The sequence below is a fragment of the Dipodomys merriami genome, unplaced genomic scaffold (genome assembly GCF_024711535.1).
Source record: "Dipodomys merriami isolate MVZ:Mamm:240054 unplaced genomic scaffold, mDipMer1.0.p SCAF_9, whole genome shotgun sequence".
NCBI lineage: Eukaryota > Metazoa > Chordata > Mammalia > Rodentia > Heteromyidae > Dipodomys > Dipodomys merriami.
In genome coordinates this window covers 42,287,862-42,309,418 of record NW_027206512.1, presented here as the reverse complement: position 1 = coordinate 42,309,418, position 21,557 = coordinate 42,287,862, and the positions used below count along the sequence as shown (strand labels likewise).

Here is a 21,557-nt window from a genome sequence, read left to right as displayed (position 1 = left end):
TGAACGAAACAAAGCAAAACGTGTGGATGCAGTCTGCTTGCCTTTCGGGCACTCTTAGGTTCCCTGCCTGGGGCCGCCTGGTTAGTCCTGTGTGGCACAGGTATCTGTCCCAGTTCAAGATCCTCTGCTGGGCCTGCTCCAGTCAGTTCCATTCCAGTTGAGATCAGTAGGCAGGCTGGGCAGGGCTTCCATCCATTGTGGCTCCTGAGCCCCCAGGGGGGCCCTCACAGAGCCTCTTCTCCTGTGGCCCAGGCCCTGGTGTTATGAACGGAACACAGTTGCTGTTGCTATGATTTATGTTTCTGTAATATGAATCATTGCATTTGCAATTGGGAAATACAAGAAGAAGAGTTGTCAGTTACCCATTGCCATGGCTCATGCAAATTTATTTTTATTTTTTGGTTGCTGGGGATTGAACCTGCATAGGGTAGCCAAGTTCTTTACCATTAGGATATATACCCCCAGACCTCATGTGAGGTTTTTATTAGCACTTTAGTCCTTTGCATCACAAACCAGCAGTCAAGGAAAGCCAAGGCCAGAAGAGGCGAGTGTGGCAAGCCAGGAAGCTGGTGATCCCTTTTCTGGCTCCAGGCTTCTTTTGGCTTTTTGGTCATTAAAAGGTCAGACTTTTTTACTTCCTCTTTCCAGAGCTGTACAATGTATTTACATTTTATTTATTTGATTTTGTGCTTCAGTGGCTCTATAGCAATATTTGTTTCCAGATAGAATGTTGATATGTAGCCAGGCTGTCCTAAACTCAGGTTGGCCTTGAACTCACAATCTTTCAGCAGCCTCAGGAAAACTGCAATTACAGGAGTGTGCTGCCACATCTGGTTTTAGTAAGACTTACAGTGAAAATCAATTTTTAAAATATGTTTCTGTTAATGTTCTTATTGTTGCAAGCAATACAAGTCTAACCAAAACTGTTTTTGACAAAATGGTCTACAAGCCCACTGATAGTCTGGAGGGAAGGCTGATTTATTAGTCCTGTGAGGTCAAATAGTTCTTGGATTCCCTCATTTGCCTAACTGTGCAGTCCTCAGTGTGGCTTCCTGTAGTGCGTCCCACCTGCCCTATCCCACCCTGGAAGGTCCAGACTTTTCCACTGAGAGTCTTCGTACTGCCTCTGGATAGAGAAAGAGGACAAATCCTCATTCTTGGTGGCTGGGGAGTAGATTGGCTGATTAGCCTAAGCCAGTCAGACTTTAGTCTGCTCATCCTTATCAAAGATCCTGGCAGCTGCCCTAGCAGTGAATGTCTTAAGGAAAAGTTTGAGCAGTTTGTATAAAAGAGTAGGAAAGTGGGTGCTAAGGCCCCCAAGAATTGTTGATAATGTTTTAATTAAAAATTGATTATATATAGGAACATATTGGGGAAAGGTTAAAAAAGGAAATAGTTAAAAGTTAAAAAAAACCCTTAGAATAATACTTCTTAGAGATGATCATAGACTTGTAACCTGGGAGTGGTTTAAAATAGAAACATTAGTAGATTATTTTATTCTATTATTATTATTATTATTGACACAGTCTCACTAGGAAACTGAGGCTGACCTTGAACTCATCTTCCTGTCTCAGCTTCCCATGGGATGGGATTTATAGGATTGCTTTCTATTTTTATGAGACTAGGAAAGTGTCATTTTTAGTGATGTTATTGAATGTTAAGTGCCCAACTCAGAACTTTATTAAGTATAAAAATGTGGTTGAATTCCAGGCACTGATGGCTCATGTCTGTAATACTGGCTACTCAGGAGGTTGAGATCTGAGAACTGCGGTTCATAGCCAGCTAGAACAGGAAAGTCCATTAGACATTTATCACCAATTAACAAGAAAAAAAATAAAAGCATGAAGTTGAGCTGGGGCTCAGGTAGTAAAGCACTAGCCTTTAGAAAAAGAAGGTAAGGGACAGTGCCCAAGCTCTGAGTTCAAGCCCCAGTATTGTACACACATGCACATGCGTGCGCACACGCACACACACACACACACACAAACACTCCCTCCCCCTCTCCTCTCTCTCTCTCTCTCTCTCTCTCTCTCTCTCTCTCTCTCTCACACACACACACACACACACACACACACAAACAATAACAACAACAACAAACCACAAAAGAAAAATGTGATTGAATGTACCAGATTGATTTTAAGTGTTGACTAAAAACAAATAAAAGCATCTATCCTGGGTCCTTCAAGTCTTTTTTTCTTCCCAATGGGAATTGATTTTATACTGAATTATAAATAGCAGTTCTATAGTTTTGCTTATGAAAGGGGATTTGTCGGCTTGGCTTGCATGATTGGAGGCTGGGTAGTTGAACAATGAAGGTCTGCACACTGGACAGCTCTGGAACCTAGTAGCAAATAGCAGCTTGTTTCAAAACGTTGGAAGTAGAAGTGATACCATTGCAATGCCAGTGTCTGATTTGTTTCTCCAGTTTCATCCCCTGTCCCTCGGGTAAGGGTGGAGGTTTTGGAGTCTGAAGTTTGCCTAGCAATAGCAAAACCATGCAGTTAGTTGGGTCCAGAAAATGCAGAGCTCTGGGCCTGGGCACTCCCAGGCACGCAGGCCCTTCTAAAAGTGGATACAGCGGCTGTCGCCCACTGATCTCTGCGCTGAGTGACCCAGATTGGCAGAGTGCAGCTGGGTCCTGTGAAGAGCAGAGTGCAGGAAAGAGGAGGGTAAAAATAAAACTGGTTGGACAGCTTTGGTGGCTCTGAGAGTGGAAGCTTCCTGAGTACTTGGCTAGGTCTTCATTCACTTTTCTTTCTTTTGTAAGGAAGGGTGACACATTAGAATGATGGTTCTCTAAGATTTGGTGAAATGCCTTCATCATCATAGCCAAATAAAGTTAGGAAAGACCTCTTTCTTTTTCTCTCTCTGATGAACAGAATGAAATGTGCTTGCCATTAAAGTTTTAAAGTAGCAGTTACTTTTGTAATCTTTAAAAGTGAATAACAGTATTTAAGTATGGTTTCAAGTTATCTACCAAGAATAGTGATTAGGTCCTTGCTAGTCTGAGCTATTAATCTTTTGAAAGAGTGCATTTGTTAATTTTTGTTTTTTTGGGTCCGGTCTTGGGGTCTGAACTCTGGGTCTGGGCGCTGTCCCTCAGCTCTTCAGCTCAAGGCTAGCACTCTACCACTTGAGCCACAGCACCACTTCTGGGTTTTTTCTTTTTGCTTATGTGGTGCTGAGGAATCGAACCCAGGGCCTCATGCATGCAAGGCAAGCACTCTACCACTGAGCCACCTTCCCAGCCCCTCATTTGCTAATTTTTGAAACTCTGACCTTCATCTTTTAAAGAAGTATGAAGCAGATTCTATCCCTAGTCACTAACAGTTTTGAATTGGATGGGATTTCCTCTTGGTAATACTTTGTGGCTTTTAATGTAATCACCTTGCTGTGATCTGTAGATTGAAAATTAAATCCCTCCATGTGGCTTTTGCTTTGCAATAACAATTTTAAAATGTCCTAAATATTTATATTAAAAATATGGGAGCTGTGGATATATCTTGTTTGAAAGATTAAAAAGTGAAAGGACCCTAGGGAAGACACATTGTTTCAGTGTTTGTTTTATCATGCTAGTTTGGAATAAGAGGTTTTATAAGAATTTCTTATATTTTCTTTTTGTGTGCCTGTCCTGGTGCCCTGTTTAAACTTGGGGCCTTTTCCTAGGCTTTTTTGCTTATGGCTGGAGCTTTAACACTTGAGCCATGCATCCAGTCTGATATTTTGCTGGTTAATCAGAAGTAAAGTGTCCAGGACTTTTCCTCCTTGGGCTGGCTTGGATCCTCAATCCCTAGATTTCAGCTTCTTGAGTAGCTGGGATTATAGACTTAAGCCTCCAGTGCTTGACTAACATTTCTTAACATTTTCATCCAAGCTGTTATTTACAAAAAATGGTTAAGAGATAGCTAGGGCCAGTGGACTTCTTCTTTCGGGTGATGGAATATTCTGGAACTATATAGAGGTGATTGCCTCCACCCCCCACACCCAATCCTTGAATTATATACTTTAAGAGGGTAGAGTTGGTGGTATATGATTTATATCTGTTTAAGTCTGCTAAGAGTTTTTGATGTGTTCTAAGCTCTATCTTAGAAGACACACAAGGAAACACATGCATTTGGACTTCTAAGTATATATAGTATTCCTTGATACAGCTGCGCAGTATAACCAAGCACCTGAGCCTCATGGCAGGCTGTAGTGGCATAACTTTATTTGAAGGGTCAGCTGCATTGGTTCCCTTCAAGCTTTGGGTTGCTGTGCTTGGTCCAGGCTGTGGACTGGGTTCAAGTCACCTTCGTGTTATCTCTCCTTTCCTGGGGGAGAGGCATCCTGGAGTATTTATTCTTTTTAGAATGACAGGTGCACCAGAGCTTGGCCAAAACCATGTAATGAACCTCTGAGTTCAAGTCTCCACTTGTATCACATCTACTCATATTCTACTGGCAAAGCAAGTGACTGGCCAAGTCAAAGTTAATGGGGCAAGGAAAGGAAGACATTCTATAACAGTGCAAGGGGAAGGCAGCGAGTACTTTTCCAACAGAACTCCAATTAATCATACAGTATTAGGAAACCAGTCTATTCTGGGTTTCTTGAGGCACAAGAGAAGATATGGTCATGTTCCTTGTGTAGGGGTCAGAATCTTAAGAACATGGTATTACGCATAACAAATACAAGTCTCCCAAAATATAAAAGTTAAAGACAGCAAATCATTATTTCAAGTTGAGTATTACTTGTCCAAAATGCCTAGGAGCAAAGTATTGTGGGTTTCATACTTTTTTTTAATCTTTGGAGTGTGTGTGTGTGTGTGTGTGTGTGTGTGTGTATGAGACCTCAGTCTAAACAGGAAATTTGTGTTTCACCTATACCTTACATACACAGCAGAAAGTTGGTATTGTTATAATTATTACTCTTATTATTATCTTGATGATATTAGGGTTTGAACTCAGGGCCTTACACTTGCTAGGAGAGGCTCTACCACTTCAACCAGGCCCCCAGTTTGTGAAGGTAATTTTAAACAGAATTTTTAAGGTGTCTATATCTGGAGATCAACATAAGCTTGGGTATGGGCTTTTCCATTTGTGATATCAGATTGGTGATGCTTAAAAATGTCCAAGCTTGGAGCATTTTGGATTTCAGATTTTTGACTTAAGGATGCTTAGCCTGTAGTTCAGTTTCTGTGAACCAGAAATTTGGGAATAATTAGGTTTGCTTGCTTCCTTCCTTCCCCCTCCCTCCCTCCCTCCCTCCCTCCCTCCCTCCCTCCCTCCCTCCCTCCTTTGCTCCTTCCCTCTCTCCCTCCCTCCCTCGCTCCCTCCCTCCCTTCCTCTCTTCCTTCCTTCCTTCCTCCCTCTCTTCCTTCCTTCCTTCCTTCCTCCCTCTCTTCCTTCCTTCCTTCCTTCCTTCCCTCCCTCCCTCCCTCCCTCCCTCCCTCCCTCCCTCCTCCTTTCTTTTCTTTCTTTTTCCTTCTTTCTTCACTCTTTCTTTCTCTCTTTTTCTTTCTGTCAGTTCTGGGGCTTGAACTTAAGGTCCTGGGTATTATCCTGGAACTTTTTTGCTCAAGGCCTCCTGAGTATCTAGGATTACAGGCATCAGCTACTGGTGCCTGGCTCAGGGTCTTTCTTCAGCTTGCAAATAAGAGGTTGGCTGAAACTGCAGATTACTGAGCACTAGATTGGGGCTGAATGGTCCACTTCCAAGAAGGAGTTAGCTCCCTGCCAACTAAGCTTTCCACAGAGCGGCTTGGGTGTTCTTCTACATAGCAGCTGGCTTTCCCCAAGTGAGTGGTCTGCAGAAAAAGGAAGAAGTACCAGTGCCTTCTATGGCCTGACCTCAGACTCACATGCTTTCACACTTGACATGTCTTTAAGGGCAGTCCGCTCTCTAGACAGAGGGGAGCAGTCTCAACTTTTTTGTTTGGTTTAAAAAAATGTTTAATTGTACTTATTTCATTTTCTGTTTTTAAATTGTTATTATAAAGGTGATATACAGAGGGTTAAAATTTTATGTTAGATAATGAGTACATTTCTTTAATTTTTTATTGCTATTATAAAGGTGAGGCACAGAAGAGCTACAATTACATTAAGTCAGATAAAGAGTACATTTCTTTTTGAACAAAAAATGTCACTTCTTCCCTTGCTCTGTCTCAGTTTTTCCTTCCTGTTACCACACATAAAACTGTATAGTTCATTTTCCACATCCAATCTATTAGGCTAAGTGGTGAGTGTATGATGTCCTGTCTGGATACATTTTCTTTTAAATGCATTAAATACATTTTCTTTTAAATGCATTAAATACATTTTCTTTTAAATTATTAAATTAAATTATTACATTACAAATCATACTTGCAACTACAGTAAAGATTCTCTCCTGGAATTTTGCTTGATACCTGATCACTGATGGTAAACAATGTTTATGATAAAATGTGAGTCTCATCATAAACAAACTTTTGCTTAGTTTAGTCTGGGTACTAGTGGCTTGTGCCTATAAGCCCTAGCTGCTTGGGAGGTTGAGATTTGGAGGATAATGGTTTGCAGATAGCTTGCGCAGAAAAGTCCCCAAACCCCATCTGTAAAATAGCCAGCAAAGTCTGGGCTGGAAGCATGGCTCAAGTGGTAGAATACCAGCTGTGAGCAGGCAAGCTGAGCAAGCACCAGGGGCTGAATTGTGCAAACCCTTTATTTTATATTGCTTAGTTGTGATGCTTTTGTAGTCTTACAGAGATTTGAGTCTCTCCAGTTTTATTTTAAGAATAGATATACAGTTGCTGTCTCTGTGAAGGTGGAGTTTCTGACTCAGCTCTTTTCTTGCACACTGCAGTCTCCTGGAAGCTTCTGACTTAAAACAATGTGGGATAAGGTGTGAACAAATGCATCAGTGATACTTACGAGGCCCTATGTTGAAAGTGAACTGTACAACTTGTGGATGGGGATGGGAGGGAAAAACTGGAAGAGAATAAGGGAAGGGGTGACACTGTTCAAAAAGAAATGTACTCTTTATGTGACTTATGGATCTGTAACCCCTCTGTACATCACCTTTACAATAACAATAAATAAAATAATAATACAATGGGGATCAAGAACTGGGCATTATTGTATTGCACGTTTCCTCAAGTTGTCCCAATGTGCAACTGAGGGGGGGGGCAGTGCAGATGAGAAAACAAGCCAGCCAGCCTCATTGGCCTGTGAAGGGTTTAAAGTGCATGTGAACGATGACTTCTGTGAGGCGTGTATAAAGGGATGGGCATCCAGGGAATAGAATTATATTTTCTGCCAGCATCATCATCCCTAGATCATAGGATGGAACAAAATAATCAGTATTTTATAATGGACTAATGCAAGCAATCTGAAATTCCAGATTCCTGAGAAAATTTGAATACAGGGTATTTTTTTTTTTTGGTGGAAACTCTTGAGTGACTTCAGTTCTTCCCACTAAAGAATTGGAATCAATTTCCTTTTTCCTTGGATCTATGCAGGGCTTGTAGCAGAGATATTGCATACTCAGTCCCAAGTCAGCCTCCCAAACGCCTTTGTCATTCTGCTTGTCTCAGACCATCCCTTTAATTGGAGGCCCAAGAAGGCCTGCTGGGAGATGAGAGACCACTTACTCCAGATGTGGTCATTCCAGATCCACTGAGAGCCAGCCAACACCTCCAGCTGTGTGTCTCACGAACAACACTACTGTTATGCTGGGGCTAGATGAGCCTTCATGGTGTGTGAGGTGTCCACTTTTAAAATGTTGATACCATCCCTGACATCTACCGGCGAGAGCTCAACAGGATCTTCTTCTGCTCCAGTGTGACAACCAGAAAAAAAAAAAAAAAACTCTAGATAAAATTACCAAATGCCTCAGGGGTGGGGCAAAGCCAATGCCTGTAGTTGAGAGCTATTGGCTGACAAGTATGTCCATCGAGATTAGCATTGGCCAGCTGCCGACTCCGCCAGATGCATAAACAGTACCTGCCTGTGCAGTACTGCTGGCCGTTAGTTGTGTGATGGCTTGTGGAGGAAAAGGTAGCTGGACAATGAGCAAAGACAAAAAGGAAGGTGAACTCTGACTCCTATGCGATACTGCCTGTGCATGTTTGACACATGTGTCTGCAGTGTCCCTTCTCCAGTGACTCGCTACTCAGCTTCCACTTCGTTCAATATGCTAAAAAAAATCTTTCCAGCCACAGTGAGTTCTTCCATACCACGCAAGAAGGAAGGGCTCACATTCCGCTTCCATTTGTTTTGTAAGTGTTTTTGCTTTTCATGGAACTCGTCATTTTTTTTTTGCCCATGGACAGGTAAGTGGGGGACAACTCAGACTTTCAGAAATTAAAATGAGAGATGTTTCCTAGAAAGCAGGGGTAAACACAACCATGGAGTGCTGACAAAATACTGAGCTGAAAAGTGGTCCTTTGTTTTGGCTAGGTAAGTTCTGCAGAAATGCAGGTTGGAGCAGAAGCAGGGGAGCACTTGAGTAGGAGTCAGGCTGCGGGGAGGAACGGGGCTGAGTCCAGGTGTCTCCCTTAGGAACTGCTTTCTTGGCTGTGGCGGATCTTCAGTGCTCAGTGCATTGTGAGCAGGTAAGTGTGGGCAGTGGCCGAGGGAAAGGTATGTTGATGCACAGGGTTCAGTGTAGCTGATTGTATACACAGCTCATGACTGTTGCTAAGAGTTAAAGCAAAGCAAGAGCAGGCCAAGTCTGATTTTGCTTCAGATGTGCAAGTTTGGGTGAAGATGAACTCAGCTTGATGCTCCTTTGTCGATTATTCCCAAAGTCCACCACTGCCTTTCATGTCCATTCGAAACAACACCAACAGGTGTTTGACAATTGACTCAAATTGGAGTTCCCCCTTTATAAGCTTGAGAATGTGGCAGACCTTTCAAAAATATGTAAAGGGGCTGGGAAGATGGCTCAAAAGATGTAGGCATCTAGGACAAAGTTTATGCAGAACCTTATTTCTGGGTGTAGAACTAACAGGAGGCAGACGTATCTTTGGATGAGGAGAATTAGATGAGCTCCGTCTCCGTGTTTTCAAATTGGTTTATTTAAATTTTCAATGCATTTGACCTATCATTGTCCTTTTGGAATTGGGAAAATCCACTTGTACTCGGAACCATTAGGTAACTGTGCGACCTGGCTCTCTTCCACTTGGGCAGGCTTTTATTTCCTTAATGAATTCACTTCCTTCATCTGTTAATGATAAGCAGGCCAGGGAAGAATTCTTATCTGCCTATGTGCATTGAACATCTGTTGCTATTCCACTAGGTTTCAGCTTAGACTTGTTAGTAAGAAATTGAAGTGAACAAGTGAATCCCCTTTTAAGGCCAATCAATTAATTCCTGTAGCTTCATCTGAGGGCCTAGGCTGAGGGCCTGGGCACTGTCCCTGAGCCTTTTGGCTCTACCCCATTGAGCCACAGCACCATTTCCAGATTTTTTGGTAGTTAATTGGCAATAAGAGTCTCATAGACTCTCCTGCCCAGGGTGGCTTTGAACATCAGTCCACAGATCTCAGCCTCCTGAGTAGCTAGGATTATAGGCATGAACCTCTGATGCCCAGATGAAAACTATTTTAGAGTGAGAGTATTTGTTATGTGACCACTGATGTGGATTAAATTGATAGTTCATATTTTTTCCCCTGATAGTTTGACTCAGAGCTCATCGTCATGGGTTTCCCTAAATGTCTGTGACAATAACATTGTTTTAAAGAGTAATTTTTGTGGAAAACAAGTATGGGAGGGACGTTTATGCTTTAAAGTGCTCATAATTGTCAGGTAGTCTGACAAGTCTCACTAAAAGTGTGTGAGAAAGAAGCCACTAGGATTGGGTAATGAGATGTAAGACAGCAATACAGATTGTGTATCTGGCTTCCAGGAAGTGAGCTCAAGAAAGAATAGCTTTGGTCCCCTGTGTAGCTCAACATTAGTTTGGACCTCAATTTATGGAGCTGTAAAAAGTTAGCTGGCATACAGGTTCTTCTAAACAAACAACTTGACGACATTTTCCTTTTTCTTTTTCTTTTTTTTTTTTTGCCAGTTGTGGGGCCTGAGCTCTGGGCCTGGCTCCGTCCCTCAGCTCTTCAGCTAAGGCTAGCTCTCTACCACTTGAGCCACAGTGCCACTTCTAGCTTTTTCTGCTTGTAGTGCTGAGGAATGGAACCCAGGGCCTCATGCATGTGAGGTAAGCACTCTACCACTGAGCCACCTTCCCAGCCCCGACATTTTCCTTATAATGCAGCAAATGCCAGCACCTAGGATGAACGGAGAGCTGCAGGGGCTGGTGGGGGAAGTCCTTCAGAGACCATCACCCACTTTTTGGCACCTTTACTACAATAATGATGACCAGAGTGAATGTGATTAGAATGATTCTGAGAGAGGGGAAGTAGATCTCAAAAATAATACATAATCAATGAATATGGCATACTGGTGGACAAGAACTCAATGAAAATATGCAGCATTTCTGGAGCAACTGGTCAGCAAGCCACTTGTCAATATGGCATCTAGTGAGTGGCACCACCAAGTTGGCCAAGTAGAATGCAACCTTTGATTCCAACAAGGCTGCTATGCTGTGTCTTTGGCCTCTCTTGAAGAGGCCAAAGTATACATTGTATACATCTGCACAGAGGGGAGATGGAATGCTTCAGGCATAGAGGACACTGACTAGGTTGGAATCCTAGCTATTATCAAAGTTGCTTGAGAAAGTAACAACTTCACTAGTCTTGTTTTGTTTTTTTCTTGGGTAGTACTGGGTCTTGAACTCAGGGCCTCATAGTCTCATTCTTTCTTCTTTCTAGCTAGTGCTCTATCACTTTGAGCCATGTCTCTAGTCCAGCTTTTGATGACTAACTGGAGATGAAATCTTGCAGTTTCTTCTGTCAGGGCTGGCTTTGAACCTCAATCCTCCAGAGCTCAGTCTTCTGAGCAGCTAATGCTTATCTCAGTTTCCTTATCTATGCAAGGTGTGTGACAATAACCTCTTTCTCCAAGGGTTGTTTTGATGAAAGTACAGGGTAATATATAAACATAAAAAGAAATGTCTAAGGCCAGGTGCTGGTGGCACACGCCTGTAATCCTAGCTATTCAGGAGGCTGAGATCTGAGGATTGCGGTTCAAAGCCAGCCAGGCAGGGAAATCCGTGAGACTCTTATCTCCAATAAACCACTCAGAAAACTGGAAGTGGCCCTGGGGCTCCAGTGGTAGAGTGCTAGCCTTGAGCTGAAGAGCTGAGGGACAGTGCTCAGGCTGAGTTCAAGCTCCACAACTAAAAAAAAAAGGCTAAAATAGTACCAGTTGTTAGTTTGATTATTCAAGCATCTCGGAGGAATGCTTTATTGGCTATGACTTTTTCTGAAGCAGGGAATGTTTGTAAAAAGATCAGCAAAGCAATTACTTTGGATTGTTCTTTGATTATTAATTACTTGTAAATGGTTTAAAATGGGATGACGACAAATGGGAGGGAATGAATACATTGAAAGCCAATGTACTCGACCATGTGACATCATGTGACATTCTGTTTGTTAATGGACACACAGGACTACTTTGGCCTGTAACATTTAGGAAAGTTAGTGTGAGTGTGTGTGTGTGTGTGTGTGTGTGTGTGTGTGTGTGTGTGTGTATGTGTGTGTGTGTGTGTGGTGTTGGTCCTGGGTCCTGAACTCAAGGCCTGGGCACTGTTCCTTAGTTTTTGTTTTTGCTTATTTTTCTCAAGACTAGCACACTTCCACTTGAGCCTCTCCTGGTCAGGCAGGCTTCAAACCTTGATCCTCAGATCTCAGCCTCCTGAGTAGCTAGGATTACAGGTATGAGGTACTGGCACCCAGTGGAAAGTTGACTATTTAGCAAACCTGTGTTGAAGGGACAGCCTTCAACAAACGGAGCTTCTGAATTAATCTGATTTCAGAAACAGGTTTTGTCATTTTTTTTTTTGTAAGGAGAGGGATTACATATTGTTTTGTTTTACACATATATACTGTTATGTTTTTCACACACACACACACACACACACACACACACACACACACACACACATGCTCTAAAATGGACATTACACCTGAATGCTGTGATGAAATCCAAACTTACCATTGTATTTGAAAAAAGAGGTCATCAAAATGCCTAGCAGAATGGATGGTTGGACGTGGTCCTTTTTCCACATGGCTATGTACCTAAGCTACAAACGAAGGGTTCTATTCTAGGGAACGATTAGCAATCTTGGCTGCACATTTTGTTTCCTGTCGGTAATACCATAAAATAAATGCTATTGGTTAAAGGCAATTAATGGAACAAAGGTAACAATCAAGGAATTCTGGGACTGTTGCCAGGTATACAGAATGGGGGATTATTCCTGGATTCAATTCACTCCCCGATTTGTCCTGCCATATCAGAAGACTATTTTAATTCTCAAGTGTTCCACTTTTTTTTTTTCATTGATAGGCTCTTGCTTTGAAAAAGAAAATTGTTCATTGATTGGGACCACAGAAATAATAATGTAGCTGATTGATGGCAGTTTCTAAAACATGATTTACATTTTATATAACTCTTCTCCTCACTTTTTATTTTATGTATATTTTGTGCCAGTACTAGTGCTTGAATTTAGGACCTAGGTGCTGTCCTTTAGCTTTTTTTTTTTTTTTCTCTCAAAGCTGGTGCTCTATTATTTAAGCATTGCCTCTAGTTTGGCTTTTTCGTGATTAATTAGAGAGAAAACTTCTCATGGACTTTTCTGCCCTGCAGAGCTGGCTTTGAACATTGATCCTCTTATCTCAGCCTCCTGAGTAGCTAGGATTTCAGGAGTGAGCCACCCATACCTGGCCCGCCACTCTTCTGCTTGGTGACTGGATTAAAGTGGAGGAATCTCCACCACATCTCTAATAATTAAGTACTAGATTCAGAACCAAGCAGACACCATGTGTAGTTAAAAGTAGTGAGTGTGGGCTGACATAGTGACTCACTTCTTAACTAGACCACAGGAAGGAAAACAGCTTAGCTTTGTGGCCAAGAAAGATACCACCATTCTCAACCATTCTAGCCTAATCTTACCCGTCAGAAGTCACATTGATCTCATTTGTCCCATGACCAATACTTTGTTGTTCTCCCAAATCAGTACCCCAGATTAGCCATGAGAAAGTGCCGGTCAAGTCCAAGTGGAAGTATGTTTTTACAAAAATCTCCAGCCAAGTCTTCTCTGAGAATGTCAAGATCATTAAAAGCCAGGACCAGGAAGCTGTCACACACTGGCAGAAACGGAGGGCTTATGATTAAACCCAATATAAGCATTACTGGAAAACCCGGAAATCCAAATGAGCTTTGTCATTTAGTTAATAGTATTGTACCAATGTTATTTTTTGGTGGTGAGGAAGTGGGGAACAGAGGTTTACTTTACATGATGAATGCCTACAGCCAGCACTCCCTATGAGAGACAAAATGGGAAATGGTCTGCGACAATAGAGCCTACTACCTTCTCACCCCCACCCCCACCCCTAGGACCAAGGGCCTGTCATTTCACCACACTGGCTGTGTGCATTTTGTTGTTACCCTTTTGGCCAAAAAGTTGGAAGGCTACCATAAAACCTGTGGTCTGCTCACACATCTTGACTACTCAGGTCTGCAGACTCTTTTCTGTAGAAAGGCCAATTTTTTACTTTGATAAAGGGTAGTTTTATTGATTGATTGATGGTACCAGTACTGGGGCTTGAACTCTAGGCCTGGGCATTGTCCCAGAGGTTTTTGTTGTTGTTGTTCAAGACTGGTACTCTACACAGCTTGCCTTCCAGCTTTTTGGTGGTTTAAGAGTTTCACGGACTTTCTTGCCTGGGCTAGTTTCATACCTTAATCCTTAGCTCTCAGTCTCCTGAGTAGCTAGGATTACAGGTATGAGTACCTGGCTCCTGATATAAAATTAACTTTATAGGAAGCTGGGTGAAGGGTGTAGGGGAAGCATCTTTGAGAACTCTTTGCCATTCCTTCTTAAATCTAAAGAGATTCTATAAAAAGAAAAAGTACTTCTGAAATCATCTTGTGTCACCCTGAAAGGAGAGTCACATGTCTATTTTCTTCTAGCATTAGAACAGATTTCTGTTTAACCCATAGATATTGAGCATGGAGTTCTCTGGGGCTGGGTGTTGATCAGTAAGCAAAACAATAAGAACATCTCTGTCCTCATTTAGCTTATAGTTTAGTAAAGGAGACAGCAGAGACATACACAGAATATAGCACATTAGTGTTAAATGCTATAGAAAAATAAAGTAGGAAAGAAAAATAATGTTGGAGCATTGATAAAACACATTGGTGAGCCCCCAAATAGAAAAAAAACTCCTCACTGATCAGGTGACTTTAACAAAGTCTTGCTGTGGTCCGGCATTTCAATGGGTCTCTCTCTGGTTGTAGTCTGGTGATAGAATCAGACATTTGGTTCTTGGATTACATTTAATTGCTTCCAATGAAAAGGACTTTAAAAAAAATTATACTATGAACCAAGAGTGAAATATTCATTTGATTGGAACCTGTAAAATTCTTAAATTTCATATAGGAGTTAGAGAATAAAGGCCTATTGTTGCCTGACCTTAATCTGGAAATCTCTGGAAATACTTCTCTTCAGGGTAGAGAGCTGTGCTGTTGGGCTTCATGTGATGGGAGTTAAAATCTGGGAAGGGGAGGCAGAGAGGTGTGAATACCCAGGAAATAGCTCTGATTCTGGATCTGGGATTGTAGGTGCTTTGGGACCTTTAATTTCAGGTTCTGTATTGTGAGTCACCTCTGTGTTGCTCTGAAACCCCGTGCCAGGGAACTCCTAAATAGCTCTCCGGGGTGTATAATTTTGGAGGATGTCAGGCTGGGCAGGTGGTTCATTGAGCATCTTTGGGGGCTGGAGGAAGGCGGGACCTTGTAACTCAGGCTCAGAGTCCATATCTGACAAGGCATTCAGACCTGATGTGATTATTCACTAAAATCTGTGTAGCTAGACCAAGATTGTCAGCCTAAGGGAACAGCTGCATTTCCCCCCTTTGGATAAAGACTGCTGGATTCCTGAGAAAGCAAACTGCAAGCACATTTAAAGATAGTGTCTGTTTCTGGGTGTGAGTCGGGTGTGCTAGAGATGTGTGTGTTAGGGCTCTAATGTATTCACCATTTGAAACTAGCTTATCTAAAAAATGCAGAGGAAAGGGCTTGGGTATACTGTATGCTTCTTGGGCATCAGATGTTAAGTTTAACAAAATAATTTGCTTTACATTTTATAGTACTAACTTTGATATTTGGAAGTGGCATATAAACTCCTTTGTACTTTTCCAGTGGGTTCTCCTTGTCAGCTGGAATGGAAGTGAGTATTCTTAGTGGTGATTTAATTAGCCCCTTACCCTCTTCCTCCCTCCCTCCCTCCCTCCCTCCCTCCCTCCTTCCCTCCTTCCTTCCTTCCTTCCTTCCTTCCTTCTTTCCTTCCTTCCTTCCTTCCTTCCTTCCTTCCTCCCTCCCTCCCTCCCTCCCTCTTTCCTTCCCTCCCTCCTTCCCTCCCTCCCTCTCTCTCTCTTTCTTTCTTTCTTTCTCTTTTTTCCTTCCTTCCTTCCTTCCTTCCTTCCTCCCTCTCTCTCTCCCTCCCTCTCTCTCTTTCTTTCTTTCTCTTCCTTCATTCCTTCCTCCTTCCCTCTCTCCCTCCCTCCCTCCCTCCCTCTCTCTTTGTCTCTCTCCCTTCCTTCCTTCCTTCCTTCCTTCCTTCCTTCCTTCCTTCCTTCCTTCCTTCCTTTCTTTCTTTCTTTCTTTCTTTCTTTCTTTCTTTCTTTCTTTCTTTCTTTCTTTCTTTCTTTCTTTCTTTCTTTCTTTCTTTCTTTCTTTCTTTCTTTCTTTCTTTCTTCCTCTTGCCGTGTTGCCCAGGCTGGCCCTGATTTCCTGAGTCCAAGCAATCTTCCTGCCTCCATTCCTGAGTAGCTGAGACTAATGACATCCACTACTGTTCCTGACTTACTTTTGCTTATGACTTGAGGAAACTATAGTATTCTATTAAAATATTAACTGGTGGCTACATCCCAACTTGCCTGCTCTTAGGCATGGTTTGGCTTTTAAAAATCATTAGTGTATTGTTTTCTTGTTACAGTTTCCTATCACGCCCACTCTTCCAGTCAGCAGGTGTTTATTGAGCACCCTCTGTGTGTCAGACAGCTCTTGCTCCTGGGGAATCCCATCATTGTGGGAATTACATTCTAGAGGTAAAGACGAAAATAAAATAAAAATAAGCTTCAGATGGAGATAGTTTTAGGACAGTGGAGGTGTGTGTGTGTAGGGGTGGAGACTCTGCTGTGTAATCAGGATGGAGTGGTTTCCTAGGAAGGTGGCATTTGAGCAGAGACCTGACAGAAATGCCAGAGCCTGCCATAGAACACATGAGAAGAGAGCTGTAGGGCTGGGAAGGTGGCTCAGTGGTAGAGCGCTTACCTTGCATGCATGAGGCCCTGGGTTCGATTCCTCAGCACCACATAAGCAAAAAGAAAAAACCCAGAAGTGGCTCTGTGGCTCAAGTGGTAGAACGCTAGCCTTGAGCTGAAGAGCTGAGGGACAGCGCCCAGGCCCAGAGTTCAGGCCCACGACTGCACCCGCCCCCCCTCCCCCCAAAAAAAAGAGTGCTGTGGACTAGGGGCCAAGTGCAGCGGATGCCCAGTCGAACTCAGAGAGGGTGTAGGGCCAGATTGGCAGCCCATGGAAAGCCTCAACTTCTTCTTGGGGGAGTTGGGTCCTCATCTGATCACAAACTTCCACCCAAACTCCTTTGTCTTCTTCCTATACCATCCCCTCATGTGACTTAACCAGTAAAAATGTGTGAAATCCGAGTGATTGAAATCTAGGTGTTCATTGCTATTAAAACTCTCTTCTTTGCATGTGCCAGTTGCTAGGAAGAATAGCAGTTGCCCTCGCTAAATATACTGAGTACACCCTGCCTGGCCCAGTGAATACACTTAACCCTCCCATGGCATGGAGATGGACATAGTGCTTTATGGTGGTATGGTATAGCTTAGAGTTGTGTGGCTGCCTTTGATGCTTACCTACATTTTTAGAAAGTAAGCTTTGGCAAGGCAAGTGTGTTTGGGGCATGACTGTGATGGCGGTTGATTCTCTGATGCCCAGTCTAATGCATTAGGATCATTTTTGGTTAGCTTTCTATGTCTCCTCCCTCTTTCTAAGCCAATAATGATATTCCTGTTCCCTTGCTAAACATTGGGATCCAATGACTCAGTCATGGTTTCTTGAAGTGTCAACTTGCTTCTGAGTAAGACTCTAGGAAAGAGTCTCTTTTTTCCTCTGGTCATCATCATGTGACATCTGGAATGGGACAGCCATCTTCTTACCAACCTGAGGATGGTGCAAGCTATGGGAAATCATCCAGGTCCCACCCGGCCTTTCGTGATACTAGGTAGTATCATTGTCTGAAGGAGACTTGTCTGATTTGTGGCTACAAGCAGCCAGACTGGTAGAGATTTGCAGCCCTTTATAAATCCAAAATACATCAGTTTACATTGAATACTTTTTTCAGTAATATTTAGACACATGGACTCCCAAATTTCTGAAATAATTTAGGAGGCCAAAATGAGACTGTTTAGGACATTGTGGAACATGCACATTTTGTATCCATGAGGGGACTGTGATCATTTTGTGTGCCAAAGGGATTTAGATGTTATTTACTCTATCGATCATGTTCTGCTCTTCAAGTTAGCCACGTCTGAATAATAATAGATGAGAAATAATAGAAAAGAAACTTTTAAGATGCAAACTGTGCTCACATGGAGCTTTTCTTGCATGAGCCTAGATACTTCAAAAAGAAAATTATCCAAGAATTCATTTGAATTCATATTTGAATTCATCTCTTTATGCCCCTCTTTGTTCACAGTATTGGGGAGCACAGGTAACACTGGCAAATGAGGTACCCCTCTATGAGGGCTGTCAGGAGGCGATTTCTCTGCTGCTCTCTCATCTGAGGGTAGTAGAAAAGGACAGTAAGGCTTTTTTGTTGTTGTTGCTGCTGTGACAAAAGCTTTTGGTCCTTAGAAAGGCTTAGAGAAGAACTTCGCCTCTTAAATGGGGTATGAGCAGGTATCATGAACAGTTTGGCTGATGCCTTGGGAAAGGGTGAAGGGCCTGTCCTGTGCAGAAATTGTAGAGACCCCAGGCTCTGCACAGGTTGCCTGCAGGGAGCCACCAGCCCCTTTGCCCCTAATAATTTCTAAGTATGCATTGCTTTCTCTGGAAATCTTGTGGAGAAAGATGGAGAGTGAACTGAGAATACTCTGTCCAAGACCCCCTAGACCAAACCTTGCTTTGTGCTCAGACACTGGCAAAGACCTAAAAATGCTCATCTCTCTGGTCCCTCACCAATAAATCCAACAATAAGCATTGTGTCTAGCATGATAATTCTTCCTTTGTAATTTTGGCAAAAGATAGAAACTTGTTGGTGTTGTGGCATCCAGAAACATAGAAAAGGAATTCTAAGAAAAGATTTTTAGCTAATTAACATTTACAATGTTCCCATTGCCATTTGCTATGTGAGGTGGTATTTAAGCTCTGCAGAGAGATAAATAAAATTTTTGCCTTTTTGTCTCCTGGCTTCCTTAAAGGGGAAGACAGAAACAGGAGTATATATAAGTAAGGAGGTAGATTTTCATGCAAAAAATTGACTTTGCAATAGACTTTGTTTTGAGCAAACTACCCTGTATCGTTCATCCTGAAAAGCAGGCTATTCACACATTACGGAGGCATTTCTTATTTTATTTATTCTATATTAAGACTGTAGGAACAAAACCTATGAAAGTAGAGAGGATAAAGGGGCAGGGAGCAGAGAAGTAAGGAGAGAGTAAATAGAGAAATCAATTCATTAAAACAAAGATGTCTTACTTGCAAGCCGTCCACCTGTCTAAAAAGAAAACCAGACTTCAGTAACTATCCGTTAGGATGGGCACAAAATCAGTTACTTCAGCCTTTGCTCCTCTGAGTATGTTCTTTTTAAAACATTGTAGTTATGCTGGATCCTGGTAGCTCATGTCTGTAATTGTAGCTACTCAGGGGGCTAACATGCGAAGATGTCAGTTCAAAGCCAGCCTGGGCAGGAAAGTCGATGAGACTTGTTTCTCTAATTAACTACCACCCGCCCCCCCACTCCAAAAAAAAGTCAAAAGTGGAGCTGTAGCTCAAGTGGTAGAGTGCTATCCTCAAGCAAAAAAGTTTAGGGACAGCACCACAGCCCTGGGTTCAAGCCTTAGGACTAATACACACACACACACACACACACACACACACACACACACACACACACACACACACACACACACACACACACACACACACACACACACACACACACACACACACACACACACACACACACACACACACACACACCCCTATTAGCTACAAGGAATTTGGAAAAAAGTGGAAAAATGTGAGATCCCAGGGCATGTTTATTGTCCATTCTTTCCTTCTTCCCTTCTTTTATTGAACTATCAAGTATATAATGTTAGTTTTGGTCTGGCTTGTCATATGGTTCTGTGACTTTATTTTCTAAGAGCTGAGTAAGGCATCTGTGTAGCCTATCATACCTCTTCTTCCCCTGCGGGGCTCACACAATGTCTTGCACATAGTAGCTAATCAATCAGTAGCTTGGAAAGTAGAGTTGATTTTTCAGTGACAGTGGGAGTTGGACTTAGGATACAATGCTAATAACAAAACTGCCATTCTTTAACAGTATGGAACTTAGTCTGAGGAGAGATGAGACAAGGGTGACGTGTTGAGGGTTTTCTATGTAGAATGTTCTAGTCTGTCTTGACTTGTTTCAAGAGGATAGTATGTTTTTCTTGTATAAAGTATTCCTGAGAATTTCTTTCTTATAAAAAGCTTTCTGATGTAAAGAAGCCTTTCTCCTTAATAACTTTAGTGTCTTCTTTTGAGAAGGGTGCTGAACTAAATTCCTCTGGGACCAAATCCTTGAAGAAACATAATTAACTGACATTTTAAAAGCTACTTTATAGGCCTGTTCTGACTCAGGGCAAAGAACGTGACTTGATTTATAGTTCTGAAAAGTTGACTTTCAGAATTGGGTGTGTTTTATGGAGGCTCTTTTAGTTGATTACTTTCATTTTTGTTGGTGAATTATCTAGAACATCTGCAGTGACGTCATCAGAAGCTTGACTTTTACCTCAGGGGCCTTTGGAAGGCTGACTGAGCCTAGGGAGAACATTCCACAGTGAATGGGAAAGGCAAGTTTATGGCTGGAGGAAAAGGTAACAGTTAGACAAGCACCTCACTCCTCCTCATGGTCCAAGCCAGGGATGATAGCGCTCATGAACTGATCTGCCTCTTAGTAGGGAAGCCAAAGGCTTAGATATTAATGGAAAAAATTACCATTATATTTGCATATATTAAATATACTTTTATGTGTGTCATTTTAAAAGAGTTCCTAGAAACAAAATAGACAGGAATTATTTGCAGCACTGTTGCCTTTTGCTAAGCTAGTTCTGTATGTGGTAGGAACCTGATCTCATGTCTTGTGCCTTATTCAATGATATTTTGAGCTCCACAGTTGGAGCTGGAGAGAGTTGGCTGGGTTGGAGCCAGACACAAACTCTCCTGTGTACATTCTCTCCAGGCCTGACCTGCTATGCTTCTGAGATCAGAGACTGGACAATGGTCAGGGACATATGGCCATGCACTTGGAATTTTGCTTTTGGTGTGTGTGTGTGTGTGTGTGTGTGTGTGTGTGTGTGTGTGTGTGTGACTGGAATTTAAATTTAGGGCTTTGCACTTGTTACAAAGCACTGTAAACTAATGCCCCACTTTGTGTGTGTGTGCGTGCACGAGTGCGCGTGCGCGCGCGCGCGCGCGCGCGTGTGTGTGTGTGTGTGTGTGTGTGTGTGTGTGTGTGTGTGTGCACAGGTCTTGGGGCTTGAACTCAGTGCCTGGGTGCTGTCCCTGTGCATTTTTGCTGAAGGTTAGTGTTTTACCATTTGAGCCAAAGCTCAAATGCTCTGGACTTTTTTTGAGGGGGATGCTTAATTGTAGATAAGCATGGGTGTACCTGGTCTGGCTTCAAATGGTGATCTTGAGCTCTCATCCTCTTGAGTAGCTAAGATTACAGGCATGAGCTACCAGCACCCAGCTTGAAGTCCCTCTTTCTTTAATTTACTTTTCAGGAAGAGCTTCACACTTCTGTATGGTCTTGCCTTGGATCCTTCTACTTCTGCTTCCCTCAGAGTTGGGATTACAGTCATGGGGCAATATTCCTGGCCCTATGATGTGCTTTTTGAAAAGCAAATTATGCCAGGACTTATTTTTTCATGCCACATTAAAAATATCATTAATCAGCAATTGCATTTGACTGTGTACAACCTGATTTTTTTTGGTCTCTTTATTACTCATGAGCAACCGAAGTTCATGGCTTTCAGTTTTGGGCCAGTTCCTTTGAAAATACTCATCCAGAAAACATGTCATGGAGCTCCCCTGGGCTCCAGGTACCAAGCAGATTCAGGTAGCCAGTGGTAGAGATGACTATTTCTATGATGACATTTCATATTCTAATGATACGCCATTTAGGAAAGCCAAACAATCC

General features: G+C 42.4%; 1 protein-coding gene across 5 annotated transcripts in view; it reads left to right on the top strand.

The window, feature by feature from the left end:
• Limch1 (LIM and calponin homology domains 1) overlaps positions 1-21,557 on the top strand; it is a 307,901-nt gene that overhangs the window by 12,829 nt on the left and 273,515 nt on the right. The window lies entirely within an intron of this gene.